The sequence below is a fragment of the Halichoerus grypus genome, chromosome 6 (assembly GCF_964656455.1).
Source record: "Halichoerus grypus chromosome 6, mHalGry1.hap1.1, whole genome shotgun sequence".
In the NCBI taxonomy this organism is placed as follows: domain Eukaryota; kingdom Metazoa; phylum Chordata; class Mammalia; order Carnivora; family Phocidae; genus Halichoerus; species Halichoerus grypus.
Genome location: NC_135717.1, coordinates 60,959,487 through 60,977,765, shown reverse-complemented (window position 1 = coordinate 60,977,765; position 18,279 = coordinate 60,959,487). Strand labels below are relative to the sequence as shown.

The 18,279-nt window shown below is 39.9% G+C and overlaps 1 pseudogene; it reads right to left on the bottom strand.

Moving 5' to 3' along the window:
- Positions 1 to 3,933: 3,933 nt before the first annotated feature.
- On the bottom strand, positions 3,934 to 4,021 carry LOC118535963 (U5 spliceosomal RNA; annotated as a pseudogene).
- Between the last annotated feature and the right edge of the window lie 14,258 nt (positions 4,022 to 18,279).

The window sequence follows — 18,279 nt, the reverse complement described above, 5'->3', positions numbered from 1 at the left end:
AGGTGCCAGGGAATAACAGTTTACACGAGCAGCCTGCACGACAATGTAAATGTATTCTCTGCCCAATGTCTAGACGTGGTGTCCACTAAACCTGGGGGCTGAGTGCCTCTCCCTTTGTTAGATGACATTTTTCATCACACGTTTTTGACAGATGACACGCAGAACACAATAGTGGAAGTTGAAGAGAAGAGGCTGAGGGAAGTAAGCTTCCTGGTCTTTAAGGTTTTAAAGCCTGCAGGTTAATTTTACTGTGGCAGCTACCGTGGCAAGGCATGAAAATCATCACAGAAGTGTCACCAGAGTGGTATAGTCAATAGGAGGAAACATCTCCACCCCTTGTGAGATCAGCTAGAGCAGACAACTGACCCACAAAAGACTATACACTTGTTTCTTTCTTTTTTTTTTTTTTAAGATTTATTTATTTATTTGAGAGAGAGAGCGCGTGCGCAAGTGTGTGCGAGCATGGGGTGGGGGGCGGTGCAGAGGGAGAGGGAAAGAGAGTCTTCAGCAGACCCTGTGTTGAGTGCCCACCCGATGTGGGGCTCGATCCCACAACCCTGAGATCACAACCTGAGATTAGGACCTAAGCTAAACCCAGTCGGCTGCCGACTGACTGCACCGTCCAGGTGCCCCTATACTTGTTTCTTTAAATTACCCAAAGGGTCAAAAAGCTAGGGTTTTTTGCTTTTTTTCCCTAAAAGTTTTTGTGTGTGATGCCCCTTCATATCAGGCAAGAAAAAAAGTTTTTTCTGGGTGTTTCTAGGCTTTAGAGAAACTACTACTTACTGTGGTTGAAATAGAAAAGATAAAAGTCAACTGCACAGGGCGCCTGGGTGGCTCAGTTGTTACGCGTCTGCCTTCGGCTCAGGTCATGATCCCAGAGTCCTGGGATCGAGCCCCGCATCGGGCTCCCTGCTCGGCCAGGAGCCTGCTTCTCCCTCTCCCGCTACCCCTGCTTGTGTTCCCTCTCTCGCTGTGTCTCTCTCTGTCAAATAAATAAAATCTTAAAAAAAGAAAAGATAAAAGTCTATTATATAGTATCTGCTGTGCTGTTCATAGCTCAGTTAGAGACATGATTATTTTCAAACATAAGTCTTAAATATAAATATCGTACTATTTCCTATATTTAATTATTCCTAGAAAATGTTAGGAGTATGCAATGATATGTTAAAGCATAAGGTATAAGACAATTTAAATTTAAATCTCTCTGACTCTTCAAATACAGGGAAAAGGGAGCTAGAATCATATATGCAGAAGGGAACACAAGATCTTATAAGATCTGATGATTTATTCTTTAGTTCAAAAGAAAGTGACTTAAGTCATGAAACCCAGGCATTAATCTTGCAGAACTCCTGAGAAATGAATAGTAAATATGAATACTGATAGAAAACATGGCCCATTACAATTGCTTTTGTGCCTTGGAAAAGTACTCAATTTGTATGAAAGTTAGCAAGATTTGAGGGCTTGTTTATTTTCTGCCAGAAGATGTGAATTATCTTTTTTTTTTTTTTAAGATTTCTTTAATTATTTTAGAGAGAGAGAGCATGAGCGGGAAGATCATGAGCAGGAAGTGCAGAGGGAGAGTGAGAGGGATCGAGAACCTCAAACAGACTCCGTGCTGAGTGCAGAGCCCCATGTGGGGCTCAATCCCATGACCCTGAGATCAGGGCCTGAGCTGAAGCCAAGAGCCGGATGCTTCACCAACTGTGCCACCCAGGCACCCCTGTGAATTATCTTTTCTATGACAAGTCTGTAGTGAGAGTGAAAGAATAAATATATATACTTTTACCTTAAGTGATTAGTAAACATGTATTAAGCACCTATTATATACCTCACATGTGCTAAATATAAAAGGGATATAAAATCCACTCATTAAATTCAGTGGTTTATCAATAGAAGATTATGGTTAAAAAAACCCTGAATTCAATCTCAGAAGAATCAGTTTTCTAGTCCTGGATACACCAATTGCCAGCTATGAAACCTCAAACAATTCACTTTTTCTCTTTGAATTTCACTTTCCTTATCTGTAAAATGAAAATAATGATGTTTACCCTGGTTTCATTTTTTTTTATTTTAATTTCTTCTTTTTCTTTTATTATTTTTTTAATTTAAATTTTAGTAGTTCACATACAGTGCAATATTGGTTTCTGGAGTAGAATTCAGTGATTCATCACTTACATACAACACCCAGTGCTAATCATAACAAATGCCCTCCTTAATACCCATCCCACACCCATCTCCCGCCATCAACCCTCACTTTGTTCTCTATTCTTAAGCATTTCTTATGGTTTGTTTCCCTCTCTCCTTTTTTCTCCTGCCCTGGTTTCTTTTTAATGTGGTCATGGTTATAAACAAGTAGGCTATGTAAAAGCTCTTTGAAAATCACAAAGCATGGTAAAAATAAGAGGCATATTGATCCCTAGAAAAATCACCATCATCCATTTCTAGAAAATTCTTTACTTTGTTATTTGATTTTTTTAAAAAGATTTTATGTATTTATTTGACAGAGAGAGACACAGCAAGAGAGGGAACACAAGCAGGGGGAGTGGGAGAGGGAGAAGCAGACTCCCTGCTCAGCAGGGGCTCGATCCCAGGACCCTGGGACCATGACCTGAGCTGAAGGCAGACACTTAACTACGGAGCCACCCAAGCACCCCCAGCAAGTGTTTAATGAATGCCTACAATATGATGGACACTGTTAGATAATCGTGATCACAAAGAGAAAAAGTTACGGTGGCTTCTTTTAAGGGGTCTATCCTTCATGAAAGCACACTTGTTAATTATGCTTTTGCCTTAGTCATAAATACTCTCTATTTACTTATCTATTCGTTCAACTTGTATCTATTGACCACTTATTATGTGCTAGGCATGGCTCTAGATGAATAAACAAAATTTCCTGCCATCATGGAGCTGGCATTCAAGTGAGGGGAGATAGACAATCAACTAATAAGTAAAATATACATCAGAATGTAATAAGTGCTATGGAGAAAAGTAAAGAAGAGACAAGAGGTAGAGGGCTGGGGGGAAGGTGGAAGTGGCACTTTTAAATGGGCAGGTCAGCTAAAGACTCACTGACAAGATGACTTTGAATCCAGACCTGAAAATATCTATGAAGCTATGTGGAGAAAGACCATTGGTAGTGGACCAACCATTGGGAAGATCTTGAGGAGAGAGCGTGCCTGGAGGGATAGCAAGGAAGCTGGTGTGGCTAGGGCAGAGGTGGGGCACCTGAGGTAGTTGTGAAGACTTTGACCTTGACTCTGCCTGAGATGGGAATACATTGGAGGGTTGTAAGCAGAGGAGGAGACTTTAAAAGGATCATCTCGGCTGCTATATCCAAAGTAGACTTCAGGTAAGGGGGTTAGAGAAGAAGATTGAAGTGGGGAAACCAGTTAGGAGACTATTGCAAGAATTTAGGTGAGAGATAATGGCAGCCTGCACTGTGACAGAGGTAGTGAGACTGGTCAAAGTGTGGAGAGATTATGAAGGTAGAACCCCTAGGGTTTCCTCCCAGATTAGATGTGGGCAGTGGAAGGAAAAAAAGAGAAGTCAAGAATGACACAAAGGTTTTTGACCTCAGCAATTTGGAAGGATGGAGTTAGTATTTATCTAGAGGGGGAAGACTGTGGGATTAAGTCTGTCTTTAAGGGGAAAATCAGAAATTCTGTTTTAGGATTAAGTTTTTTTTATTATTATTATGTTATGTTAATCACCATACATTACATCATTAGTTTTTGATGTGGTGATCCATGATCCATTGTTTTCGTATAACACCCAGTGCTCCATGCAGTACGTGCCCTCCTTAATACCCATCACCAGGCTAACCCATCCCCCCACCCCCTCCCCTCTAGAACCCTCAGTTTGTTTCTCAGAGTCCATAGTCTCTCATGGTTCGTCTCCCCCTCCGATTTCCCCCCCTTCATTCTTCCCTTCCTGCTATCATTCTCAGAATTGTTCCTCTCCACAGAAATCTTTAGTAAAAGGCGAAAGATTTATACGATCTGAAGAGAAACCAGAGTAGGATTAAGTTTGACATGGCTTTTGGACATGCATGTGATGCTCTATAGGCAGGGGGATATATAAGACTGGAGTTTAGGGGAGAAGTCTGAGCCGGAGATAGAGAATTGGGAGTGGTCAGCACGGAGGTGGTTCTTAAAGCTGAGAGATTGCTCGATATCAGCCCAGGAAAGGACAGATGTGAGAACTGAGCCCTGGGGTATACCAACATTCAAGTCTCAGGGGACCAGAAGGAAGCAACAAAGAAGACCCCAAAGAGCAACAGGATGAAGAATAGTGGAAAATCACTGGCATCATTTGGAAGAGGCACAAGATCTTATTTTGTTTTGAATTAGATTCACCAGCTTCCCAAGAGCATATTGTACTTGTTTATCAAAAACCTGACAGCAGTGTCTAAAGTGGCATTGTTTCTTTTTACAAACAAACAGCCTCTTTAGTGCTGTGTTTGAGTACTACTAAATATTTAGAAAATCAGTTGCAAAACTAATTGTCCTTTAGGGAACTCTTCGTAGCCCACTCTAGAAGGTCAAGTGCTCTATTTTTTTTTTTTTTTAACAATAAACAATCGTTGCTTGAGAGTAGGCAAACAAAATTTCCAGCCCAATTAATTAAATTTTATGTCTTGTTAAGTAAGTATGCATAAGGTGAGATTCCTCACTGGTCAGTTTTAGTGAGGAACCAACTGATATCTGGGGACACGGAAGGTCTTGAGAGCAGGAATAATGTGAATTGAGGGAAACGTCTGAATTATATCACAAGAGTTGTCTGTTCTCTTTGCGTTGAAGTTTTCCAGCTAGCGGAGTTCATTACTTGTCACATAAAGGAGATTAAGTATGTCAACACTATAGCTGAATAATAGAAAGTGTGGAGCAAAAGTATGACCAACCCTAAAGTCTGAATTTTAATTTCTAGGGAGCAGGAGAGAAAGACAGCAGACGAATGGGGAAATGAGAGTTTTAGCATTCAGGGCCGAATTATGAAAGAGGATTGGTGAACAAAAGGGCAAAGCCAAGAATGGAAAAGGTTGATGTCAGCTCACCGAATACATTGCTCACTTCTTCAGGTTTCCCGCTCTGCTAGATACATTGCTCTTCTCCAATCTCCCCATCTTGCTAACCTCATAACTCATTCATCATACTACCCGGCTTGAGCAACTCCTTTATTTCATTGGCCAAAACATTCCTTGCTAAGGAAGGATTCCAAACCAGTTTGGGCAGCAGGACACACATGTATTCTGTATACTAGCCAGATACCATCTTCCTGCTGCCGTGTCTAAAAACCCAGGTAAGCCAGATACTGTTACTGGCTCCCAAATCCATTCTCCACCCCCCACCACTTTCCCCATAATAATTAGTGATTTTTCATCAAAAACTAATGAGTAATGTATGGTGATTAACATAACAATAAAAAATTTTAAAAAAATAATTGGTGATTTTTAGCAAACACAAGACCACTCAGAGTAAACATTACTTTTCTGAGGCTCCCTTCCCTTTTCTTCTGACAACATACTCATTTTGAGATTCACAAAAAATGGGGCCTCTTTCATGAAACCCACTCTGATTCACGTACCTGAAAGATGACTTTGCCCTTCTGTGAATGCTCATGGGATTTCATCTGCACCACTGTTGTGACATTTATAAAAATGTCAGATGTACATTCCCTAACACATCCACTATCTTGTCAACTCTTTGGACACATGAATTGGATTTTGTGTTTGTGAAATCAAGTATTTTGCAAGTAGGAGGCACTCCATCAATATGTTTTTTGTATTAAATTGTGGAAGTAGCTCCTTTCTTACTCTCCTCCCACGGGCTTTGGTCCTCACTCTCCTTGCGTGTTTTTTTTTTTTTTTTCCCCTAAACTTTATTTCTGGTGGAATAAAGACAATATAACTGAACTTGAGCAAATGGAACTTAACAAGGTTCCGCTTTCTTTGTCATTTTTAACATAATCTTTGCCAAGCGAAGGCTCAAAATCATTATTTAACTACTTATATTTTGATTTAAGTCATTGGTTGAAAGAGGTTTCCTGAACACATACTCTCATCACGACTCTTTTTTTCAGGAACCTGTGGTAGGCCCCTGTTCCTTTCTGCATCAACTCTGAATTCCACTGACTTGTTTTTCAGTTGATTCCTTCCTTCTTTCGGACAACCTTCACTTGTTATCCAAATGAATTGCCACCACATCCAAAGTGAACCTTCACTCCTATCAGGTTCAACTCCTTACTGCCCATAAAACAAACCTGGTGAGCTCCCACCTGTGTTATTCTGTTTATTCTCTTCCTCCAGCTGAGACAACTCATTACTCTAAGTCTCTTGCTGAAATTCTGTTCATGTCTTTATGGCCTTGCTTAATGCTCACTGCCTCCTTTTAATTTTACTTGAGTACCAGCACCTATTGATTACTTTCTTTTCTCAACTTCTTTTGCATTTAGAATGCACCGTTGTTCTTTTTTAATATAACTCCACCTAAAATGATCTCTACTGTTTAAATCTTGTATCCTCAGTTAAACCATAAGCTCTTTAAATGTGGGAATACATATATTTATACTTAATTATAGTTAGTTATATAATCACCAAAAAACCTAGCCCAGGGCTCAGTCCAGTAATAGCTATTCAATAAGTACTTATTGATTGATGAACTGATTGGAGAAATATATTCTATAACTTTGAGTTGAATACACACTAATTTTTTATTCTTTTCTGGAAAATGTATTTGCATAATGTTTCCAGCTATACATGTAATTTTATTTTTCACATCACTTTGAAATAAACTGAATATTTATTTACTTATATCACTCCATTTTCAAGTGAGTACCAGGGGTATGCTAGCTCCACAATGAAAATAAAAAATATACATTGACAATTGTCTCTTGAAAATTCAGTTAACATACAAAATTAGCTTGGAGTTAGAAATTGGAGACAATTTGAGAAACTTTTAGTTTTATACTATTTAGAAGAGCCTAGCAATCCACTTTTGTCTGAAATGAAGCCTTGATTTTATTGTCAGCATATTATATTGGATAATAATGTACCCTCAAATGTCTTTGTATCCTCCAATTTTTGGAAAAATGAAACCAAATGAGTGAAACTGACTGTGAAAAAGGGTATATGAATATAAATTACCATGTAGAAATAGTATGGGGACAGATGGTAGCTACACCTCTGGTGAACATAGCATAAACTTGTTGAACCACTATACACCTGAAACTAATGTAACATCGTGTGTCAACTGTACTTAAATACAAAAATTAAAAATTACAATGTAGAGAAATGCAACTTCATTGAGATAAGTTTCTGTCAGTGCTATGCTAGAAAGTATTGACTGTTGTTGGAAAGCAATCCTTCAGACACTGCTATAATGATGCAATGGTGCTGATTAATAAGTATTCCTCACTAAAATACTTCTTTTTTTAAATTTTATTTTATTATGTTATGTTAATCACCATACGTTACATCATTAGTTTTTGATGTAGTGTTCCAGGATTCATTGTTTGCGTATAACACCCAGTGCTCCATGCAGAACGTGCCCTCTTTAATACCCATCACCAGGCTAACCCATCCCCCCAGCCCCCTCCCCTCTAGAACCCTCAGTTTGTTTCTCAGAGTCCATAGTCTCTCATGGTTCATCTCCCCCTCCCATTTCCCCCCTTCATTTTTCCCTTCCTAATATCTTCTTCTTCTTCTTTTTTAAACATATAATGTATTATTTGTTTCAGAGGTGCAGGTCTGTGATTCAACAGTCTTACACAATTCACAGCACTCACCATAGCACATACCCTCCCCAATGTCCATCACCCAGCCACCCCATCCCTCCCACCCCCACCACTCCAGCAACCCTCAGTTTGTTTCCTGAGATTAAGAGTATCTTACGGTTTGTCTCCCTCTCTGGTTTCATCTTGTTTCTTTTTTTCCTCCCTTCCCCTATGATCCTCTGTCTTGTTTCTCACTAAAATACTTCTAAAGGCCTAGAAAGTTTACTATCTTCAATATGAAAATATTCTCTTGTGGATCTAATTTACATTTCAGATATATTTATATACACTTTTTTAAAGAATTTTTATTCATTTATTTGAGAGAGAGAGGAGAGAGCACGTGAGCAGGCAGGGGGAGGGGAGGAGAAAGAAAGAACCAGAAGCAGACTCCACACTGACGGCGGAGCCTGACGCAGGTTTCCATCCCAGGACGGTGAGATCATGACCTGAGCTGAAACCCAGAATCGGGTGCTTAACCGACTGCACCACCCAGGTGCCCCTAAACACTTTTAATAGAGCATACAAAGGTGAAAATATATTTTTAATCACAGTAAGAGTAACAACAAACTCAGAATTCACAAGATATAAATTAATCAGACTTTACTGGCTACTAGACACAAAGTGTTCAGCACATAATTCTTTTTGTTTTTCAAAATATGCTTGTGAAACTTCCATAGCTTTTATACAACATATCTGGTTAAGTGACAAAAAGAAGAGAATATTTTCTTTTTCTGATAGAGTAGACTGAGCCTAAATTCATATTATCACTATAAAAGAAAATTATTAGAAAATTGGCAGATTTCTACTATCAGCCTAGAAACGTCATAGTTCAAGCTTGGCCTCTGGAGGTCACTGATCAAGCTGGGAAAGCTATCAACACGGCTTACGGTGTTTTAAGTAGCTGTTCTGGAGTTGCAAATGGTATGTAACATTTACAATGTGGTTAAGAAATTCACTGTTGGAAAAAAAAATTATGCTAACATATGACAAATTTTCAGCAATAGGAAGAAGAAAAGAACTGTTCTTTGATTGTAGCGTTTATGGGTCATACTCATCTGTCAGCATTTGTAGAGACTGGATTAATCAGAGACCTGATTAATTGGAAAAAATTCAAAAGCATGTATAATTTTCACCTTATAATAAGTCAAGGGCAACCATCTTACAGTCCTTTGTAAGACCACACAGCCACATTTATGAATAAGATTCATGCCATTTCAGATCAGAATTTTAAGGGTTTTGGTCATGGTCATTAACAAATTTGCATAACAAATGATTACTTATTCTGATAATGCATTGTTAGGTATTAATTTAAAACAATATAGAGGCAGACTAAGTTTCCAAGCATGAAAATATGTAATATTCCAAATTAATTAAATTTTGGAAATATCACCATTTCATTTTAACCCGTAGTTCTGAAGTGTATATTTCTCTTAAAGCAACTGGTTTACAAGACTCTAAAAATGATTAATCGTGTTGTATAAGGCAATGCCACACCTTTTCTCAAATTGATCTTAAGTATGTGTTTCTCAGCTTATCCTCAAGGAGTCTCTGACATGTTATTACAGTGATTTCCGATATTAGCATAAAGGGAAATACTGAAGACACACAATTGTTTCCAGGATTGATACTCTCCGGTATTCTTAAGTGCTCTTTGCTCATTTTGGGGGCTTTTTAAATTTGGAACCAATTACAGCTTCGACCTGTGTTTGACTATATTTGGGCAAGAATGTGTTATTTGCTAAGAAATTTAAATTTATTAGCAATTTAATGTAATTGTTAGTTAAAGATATTTTAAATTTCACTTCATCTTTCCAACCTTGTCTTCTAATGAAGGTTGTTTTTTTTTTTTTTGAGCTGATTATTTGTCATTTGAGTCTAATAATCTAATTTCTTTTCATTTGAATAAAGAGAGAAAGCCAACACTAACACCTGAAAACCTGGAACTCAGGAGTGAAACCAGGATACCCATATCTTTGTAGCATATTAGAGCATGTGTAGAGGACGCCTCCAGAATGGCGCCCAGTGAGTAATCATCTGGTTAACATGCCCGTGGGTAGCCCCTTGAGTTTGGCAGAGCTTTGTGACTCATTTCTAATGACTAGAGTACAGCAAAATGATGGTGTTTCACTTCCAAAATTAGGTTATGAGAGCCTGTTGCTTTCCTCTTAGGTTACCTGTTTCTTGCTCTCTCTTAAATTCCTCGCTCTGAGGAAAGCCAGCTTCCATGTTGTGAGCTGTGCCATGGAGAGGCCCATGGACTGAACTGAGGGAGGCCTTTGGTCAACAGCCAGGGAAAGACTGGGGCCCTCAGTCCAACATCTCACAAGGAATGGAAGCCTGCTAACACCCACACAAGCAAGCTTGGAAGTGGGGCCTTCAGCCCCAGGTGGACCTTGAAATGGTTGTGGTCCTGGCCAACAGCTTGACCACAGTCTCATGAGAGACTCCAAACCAGAGCCACCCAGCTAAGCAGCCTGCAGATTTCTGACTCTCAGAAACTGTGAGATAATAAATGTTTGTTGTTTTAGGCTGCCCAGTTTTGGGATAATTTGTTATGTAGCAATAGAAAGGTAACACAGAATGTAACTTCTGACACTTTAATAAAGCCCATTGGAAGGAGGCCCAGAAGGACCAATTTTAAACTATATTCTACTCCATAACTTGTAGTGTCATAGAATATATAGAGTAGAAATTCACCAAAACTCAGATATAGCATCTTATATTCCTTAATGTGAGATTTCACTTCCCAGAAGTCAGGAAAGAGCCTAAGCTCTGGTGTCACCTTGCCTGGGCTTCAATCTCCACTCTACTGGTATTTAAGTGTGTAAATTTGGGCAAGTCAGTTTGGACAAGCTGGCCTAAGACTCATTTCTTCATTTTTTAATATATGTAATGATAGTAGTGTTGTGAGAACTCAGTGAGAGAATTCATTTAAAGGGCCTGGCACCTCATACACACTTAACAATGTAAATTGCCATTATTATCACCATCAGGTCAGAGTAAAGACAGTGGCAGATTTATGAAGAATATTTTTTCTTCACAGCCTGAAAAAGAGCCACTTGCTCTTTGTAGCATGACTAGGTTCCTATTCTACAGGGAACTCTTGCTCTGCGGCCCCACTCCACCTGCAGAGTCTTGCCCCAGACCGGAAGCTTCCCAGGAGCCATTTTCCAAGCTGGCAGATAATATTTCTTCAGAGCATCTGGGTGATTCTCTTGCTGCCAAGTCAGTTAAAAACATGAGTAGCCATCTAATTAGCAAATTCTAAAGTGTCTATAAATGTGTGTTTCATGAAATGTAATCATAAGCAAAGATTCAGCCTCATGGCTTTATTATCAGCAGATTTTTTACCCCAAATAGTATTAACCTGCTTCATCATCTACTGAGCACAATTCTCCTAAATGTTTTCTTTTCCCACCCCCGCCCCGCATCTCACCCTCAAATCAAACCTGCTGTCAAAAGCATTATCAGCATTGATCATATTAAAAAGAGTGGGGCTGCAGAGCAAACTTTCCCCACTGTCCCCACTTCCCTCCACCCCCTGGGTTGTGGTCCTATCTTAAATAATCTCAGATAACATCGCTGACATTTGGGTATGAGTTTCTCACCTTGCTATACTGCTTATCGGTGTTTAAAACATTTTAATATGCATTTATCTTCCCTAAAGTATTGGTGACAAACACTTCCAGTTTAGTCCTATGATGTGTGTGATTCTTATCACCACAGTGAGATGATTTAAGGCCAATACTGAGCATCCATCTTTTATATTCACCCTAGTCTCAAGTTTATGGCAAGCATATGGAGGAAAGTCTGTATTTTTCCAGGGAACAAAGCAGAGGCTTATGTTTAGGACCAACTTAAAATATTTTTTAAAGTTGTTTTATAGTTATGAAATGCTTAACCCCAAATTTTACTTTTGGTACACTATGTTTTGACAGTTTTTATAATGTGGGAGATAAAAATGTTTGTTGTTTTTTTTAAAGATTTTATTTATTTATTTGACAGAGAGAGAGAGACAGCAAGAGAGGGAACATGAACAGGGGCAGAGAGAGAGGGAGAAGCAAGCTCCCTGTTGAGCAGGGAGCCTGATGCGGCACTCGATCCCAGGACCCTGGGATCACGACCTGAGCCGAAGGCAGATGCTTAACGACTGAGCCACCCAGGCATCCCTAAAATGTCTTTACTCAATAGTTTTTCTTGTTTAGCAGACATATTCTTATAATCTTATCTATTTTCATAAAGGGTTTCTGCCATGTGGAAAAAAGAGGCAGCAGAATGAAATAACAAATATAAGTAAGGGAATTAAGAAAAAAGGGAAGAAAGAGAAAAGGTAGGATCAGAAGTGAGGGTAGCACACAAAATACATGGAATGAAAGCTACACTTTCAGGACGAAAGCCACTCATTTGCCTTAAAGCATTTTAATAGTCAAGAGGAAAAAGGAAACACCAGTGGTTAGAATTCCCAGTGTCTGGATGATTTAGAAAAATCACACCATCATCAAAATCACCAGCAGCAGCCAGTGTCTTTGGAGAAGCTAGGAATTTGTGGTTCTGAGACTAAAGAAACTGATCTTGTTCTAAGCTTAGTTTATCAACTGTGAGGAAATCATACGTGCTTTACAGTGCTTTATTTTGAGTTATCTAACTTTGTAATATTCTTTATTTTTTTTTATTTTTTTTTAAAGATTTTATTTATTTCTGGGCGCCTGGGTGGCTCAGTTGGTTAAGCGACTGCCTTCGGCTCAGGTCATGATCCTGGAGTCCCTGGATCGAGTCCCGCATCGGGCTCCCTGCTCGGCAGGGAGTCTGCTTCTCCCTCTGACCCTCCCCCCTCTCATGTACTCGCTCTCTCTCATTCTCTCTCTCTCAAATAAATAAATAAAATATTAAAAAAAAAAAAAAAAGATTTTATTTATTTATTTGAGAGACAGAGAATGAGACAGAGCACATGAGAGGGGGGAGGGTCAGAGGGAGAAGCAGACTCCCTGCCGAGCAGGGAGCCCGATGCGGGACTCGATCCAGGGACTCCAGGATCATGACCTGAGCTGAAGGCAGTCGCTTAACCAACTGAGCCACCCAGGCGCCCCTGTAATATTCTTTATTGAAATAGCTGGAGACAAAAACCAAAAAGAGAAAAGCCAACACCAAGTGGTGTTAATAATGATTTAAATCATTTTCATAAAGAAGGGACGATCAACGAAGTGCCTATTTAATCACTCCAGAACGACCCTACCTCTGCTAAGGGACACCAGCAAAATAGACAGCCAGTTCCTGCGTGTGTTGCTTCACTGCATGCCTTAGCTGCAAGGGAGTCTGGGAAATGTAGTTTTTAGCTTTCCAGTTTCAGCTACAGGAAGGTGCAGTAGAAGGAGGTTAGGAGAAAACCTGTTAACAAGTCTACAATAGCTACCTCAGCAATTTAGTCCTTTGGATATTCATTGGTCTAAGAATAGGTACGGAATCCAGTCCTAACTGATGAAATGTGAGGAGTAGTCTTCTGGCAAGGGCTTCCCTTCCTAAATAAAAAAACAAAACTTCTGAAGGAAATCATTCTCCACCCACATCCTTCTTCCTGTCTGGAACACAGATGCAATGCCTGGCAATGTAGTAGCCATCTGGAGACCATGAGGTAACAAGCATGAGAATGAAAGCCAATACATTAAAGATGATAGAAAAGAAAGATGGAGTCCGGGTCCCCAGTGGCATTGTTGAGGTCTTGTACCAGGCCTGGCTTGCCTACCCTTGGACTATTTTTATGAGAGACAAATAAACCTCTTTGTCAAAGCTATCATAGTTGAGTTTTCTGTTGTTTGCTGCTGAATGCATTCCTAATACGGAGTCTATTACAGTAGTCCGGGCTGGGGCAGGACGGGGGTAGTTGTGATGATGGCAAGAAACGGTTGGATTCAGGATATATTTTGGAAGTAGAACTACCAGGACTGGATGAAGGGTTGGCTGGAAAGGGGGTAAGGGACGGAAGGAATCAAGGATGACTTCTAGGTTCTTGGCTAACTATGGCTGATGGAAATGTGTGATCTTTTCTTATTCAGAATGTGGGAAAATTCCTTCTCCCACCACTGCAGAAATAGCTAAGGAAGATAAAAACATCTTCGTCTTTGCTCCTTAACACCTGTTTTCTATTGAGCCTAAGGAAAAATTGGGTTAAACTCATGTTAAATAATGCAGGAAAAGATTGGAAATACCTAACATTTATTCTGAATACTGTAACTGGAACATACAATAGCTTCTCCAAAGCCTCCTTATCATCAAAGCCTTCTTTCCCATCGAAGTCCAGGTGTACAAAAGTAAACCCTTTCTTCAATCCTTATGTTCTGTTTTTTATTGCTTGCAGGAATAGACTATTATAATACTAATACTTCTGAAGAATATATTAATTTCTTGAGTCAGTATAATAATGCTCCACAGCTGGGCCAAATAAACATTCCAAACCAGAGCTTTTTTTTTTTAAGAATGTATTCTTTAAAATATCTACTGTCATTATATACATATATTTTAACATTAAGTAAAAAAGAAAGATTACTTTGTATGTTTTGTACCTATTACTTGCATTGCTAAGGTTTTTCTTTTGTTAATGAGGTATACTAGGAATGTCAAATACACTGCCTAGTACAACCACAGTTGCTTCTAAAAAAGATGGATCATTCCTGCTGGCCCCCACTCCCAATCCTCTGAACCTCTTGAAATGGCAGACTTTAGGTACATGTACTACATGACCCCCTTCATCCCCTGTCCCAGCCCCAGCTGAAAGGAGAGTAAATTCATAGTCTGGCCAGAGACCCATGGCCTGACTAGGCTTGTAAGGGTGAATGAGCCATTCAGATTCTCTCTCTCTCTCTCTCTTTTTTCTTCCCTCTCTCCCTCTTTCTGTCTCTGTCAGGAATTTGAAATGAAAAACTTTAAGTGAATGAAGCAGTCTGCTGTGGATGGTGAAACTTTAAAATTATGAGATAGAGAAATGCCTTGAGAACAGCCAAGTAGGTCCTGAGAGGAAAATCAAGTGTCAACTTACTGACTTGAGCACAGAGAGCCAGGCCATGGTCCCTGATGATGGAACATTCCTTCGGCCCTCTCCTTCCCCTGCCCACCATTTGGAGGCAGGAGGAGGAAACCTGGGTGCAGCCATGGTGAGACAGGCTCAAGAGTTAACACCAGAGACACCCAGGAAGGGAGCAAATCCACCTAGATGACACCAGAGGAGACCTGCTTTCCACATAGTCTCTCTCTCACCTGACCCATACCTCAATTAGTTGAGGGAACTTCAGATAATCCCCTTTTTTTGAAATGAAAATAGCCCAACTAAAACCCAAACAGTAATGGAAGTCTAATATCTTTTATACTGTAAATTGTTATTAAAAATGATTAAAATAATATAATTGTTGTAAGCAAATAGCTATACTTTTGTTTCCTCTCCAAACCTATGATACAGGAGAGCAAACATTTTGGGAGCGTGGAATACTTTCATGTGAATAATTCTGGACACTTTTTCTCCAAGATGAGCCCAAAACCCTACATGAAGTACTTCATTCAAAAATTCTATTCAAGGGGCGCCTAGGTGGCTCAGTAGATTAAGCGTCTGCCTTCAGCTCAGGTCATGATCTCAGGGTCCTGGGATCGAGCCCCGCATCAGGCTCCTTGCTCAGCGGGGAACCTGCTTCTCCTCTGCCCCTCCCCCCTGCTTGTGCACTTAAGCTCTCTTTCTCTCTGCCAAATAAATAAACAAAATCTTTCAAAAAAAATTCTATTCCAAGTGGAGCATTCTGTGAAACTGAGGAACAATGTCCAGAGAAACTATGCAGCCTTACCTCATAAGCCTGGGCAAGGTGTTGGTGTAATGGGAGGGTGCAGACTGGGGCCTTGCCTAATAGCATTCAAGACAGCACGAGATTGGGGCATCCTGTGGAGGACAGCTTTGTAACCATTTCCTCAAGGATAGGTGTTGTTTTTCACCGGACAGTGGACAGTGTCCCTGGGTCCGCTACCCATTCCTCTTCTCCTCTCCACTTCCCTTCCTCCCAAATGTCTGTTTCAACCGCACATAGGCAGCCATCTACAGTGTGAAATTATTTGAACACAGCAGGAGGAGGCTCGAAGGAATATGATAAAGTGGAATTCCAAGAAATCCAAGCTCAAGTCACACAAATCGAGATATACATACTTAATGTAAGGTGGTGAGTGTTTCAACTTCTACAGAACAGGGTTTCCACCAGGAATCTGCCACCTGGGTCCTAGGGAGAGTGGCCAAATATGCAGAAGGAGTCTGCTTCTCTCCCACACACTTCTCTGCCTGCCAGGGTCCCATAACTATAGTGATCCACAGACTGATGGGCTTAATATTTGCATTTTAAAAGAAGAGGCCAGAGGTCTCCCTTCTCCCCACCAGTGAATCTAAAACAGGTGATACGGGAGGTCCTTATGCTCTCCTTAGTCTCCTGGAAGACAAAAGAGCATTCTTTGCAGATTCTGCCATCTCTGATACTCCTTTTCTAATTCCTCCAGCTGCCTTTTTACCCAATTTAACCAATTCAAATACCATAAATTGTATGTGTGCAGAGCTGCTAAAACAAATAAAGAAAAAAAATCTTATGCCGCTTTTGTTTGCCAAGCAGAAGCAACCTGAGCCATTCTGGATATACACCCCAGCCATCACAAGCCCCATCCTCTGGAAGGAGAGTGGGAGAAGTGTGTGAGATACAGTGATCATGGGAAGTTTCTCTGGGGAGGTGTTACTTACAGGAGAAGTTGAGGGTGAGAAGAATCCAGCCATGCTGGAACTAGCATTCTAACAGAGGAAACGGCATATGCAAAGGCCCTGAGTCAAGAAAGAGTTTGGTATACTTAAGGAATTAAAACAAGACCAAGTGAGCTGCAACATACTAAGTGAATGGGAAATGGCAGGACTTGGGCTTGGGGAAGTAGGTAGAGGCTAGATTCTGTTGGAACTTGTAGGCCACGGTAATGTGTTTATATTTTAGTCTAAGTAAAAAGGAAGCCTTTGAGGAGTTTAGGCACAGTGTCATAATTGGTTTTATGTTTCAAAAACCTGTTACTACCAGTTATATAATAATGTTAAAAAATGGGCAAAATGAATCAATGGCAAAAGAGGTCAGGCCACCTGGGGAAAGTAATGAGTGGGAGGGATTATGAAAGGCTTCTGGGGTACCGATAACATGCCATTTCTTGATCTGAGCATTGGTTACACAGGTGTGTTCAGGCTGTGAAAAATCTTTAAGCCATACACCTGCAACTGTTGTGATTTTCTGTAACATTTTCTGTAACATTTCTGTGAACATTTTACCAAAAAAAAATAAATAAATAAAAATCACAATGGCTGGATGGAGAACAGATTTAGGGACAAAGCAGAGGCAAGACTCCATTAGGAAATTATTGTAATAGTACAGAGAAAAGTCAATGATGGCTTGAACTAGTATGACAGCTATCGAGTTGGAGAAAAAGGGAAAGAGAGTACACACTGTGGAGTGAAAATGATAGAACTTGGTGATAGACTGGCTGTCAGCATTTGAAGAAAACAATGATGCGGGCAACTAGGTAGAGGGTGAAGCCATTCACTGAGAATGCAAGGAGAAGATCTATAGGCAGAAGATCAAAGATTCAGCTTTGGATCTATCATGTGATTTTAGACACCCATGGAGCATCAAAATGATGATAACAGGTAGATTGTTGGATAGATAAATTGGTGCTCAGAGAAGAGTTCTTTGATAGAGGTATGTTGTCATTGTAGAAATGTTGTAATAGAAATTGTGAGAATGTTTGGGATCCTCTAGGGAAAGAGAAAGTAAAGGAGAGAGACAGGACCCTATCTTAAGGAACTTTCATCACTGAGAGTTAAGATAAAGAGGGAAGAGACAACAAAGAAGGCCAATGAGGTAGGAAAAAGAGCTGACAATCATGGTATCAATCTAAGAGGGATCACTGGTGCCATGGGGTTGTAAGGATAGAAAAGGATCCACTGGATTGGACAGCAGGGAAGGCCATTAGTAAGAATGGTCAGTAAAAATGGTCTTACCAAGGCCATTGGTAAAAATCTCAGCCACTTTATTAACTACCCTAAGCCTTCTTTCCTCAGTACCCTGTCATAAGAATGGTATCCCCGTCGCAGAATCCTTATGTATAACATACTTCATACACTTTGTACAATACTTGGCTAAATGTGAGTTGTTATAGTAACTGAGTACAAATGATTGCATTTCTGTAGAATTGGTTTAACAATACCTTCCTCATAAACTTACTATGTTAATAAATGAAATAACATGGTATGTTAGAAAAGTAGATTTAAAAGAAACTATGGATAGGTCTTCACCAACCTCCATTTGAGTTCATTATAGCTGGGTACATCTGGGAATAAGAGACCAAACCAAATCTTCAAGGAAGTGGAAGACTCATTACACCCATTTTTTTTTTTTTTTTAAATGTCAGAATCCTAAAGAGAAGTAGTGGAGTATCAGTCAAAACGGAGAGAACTATGTT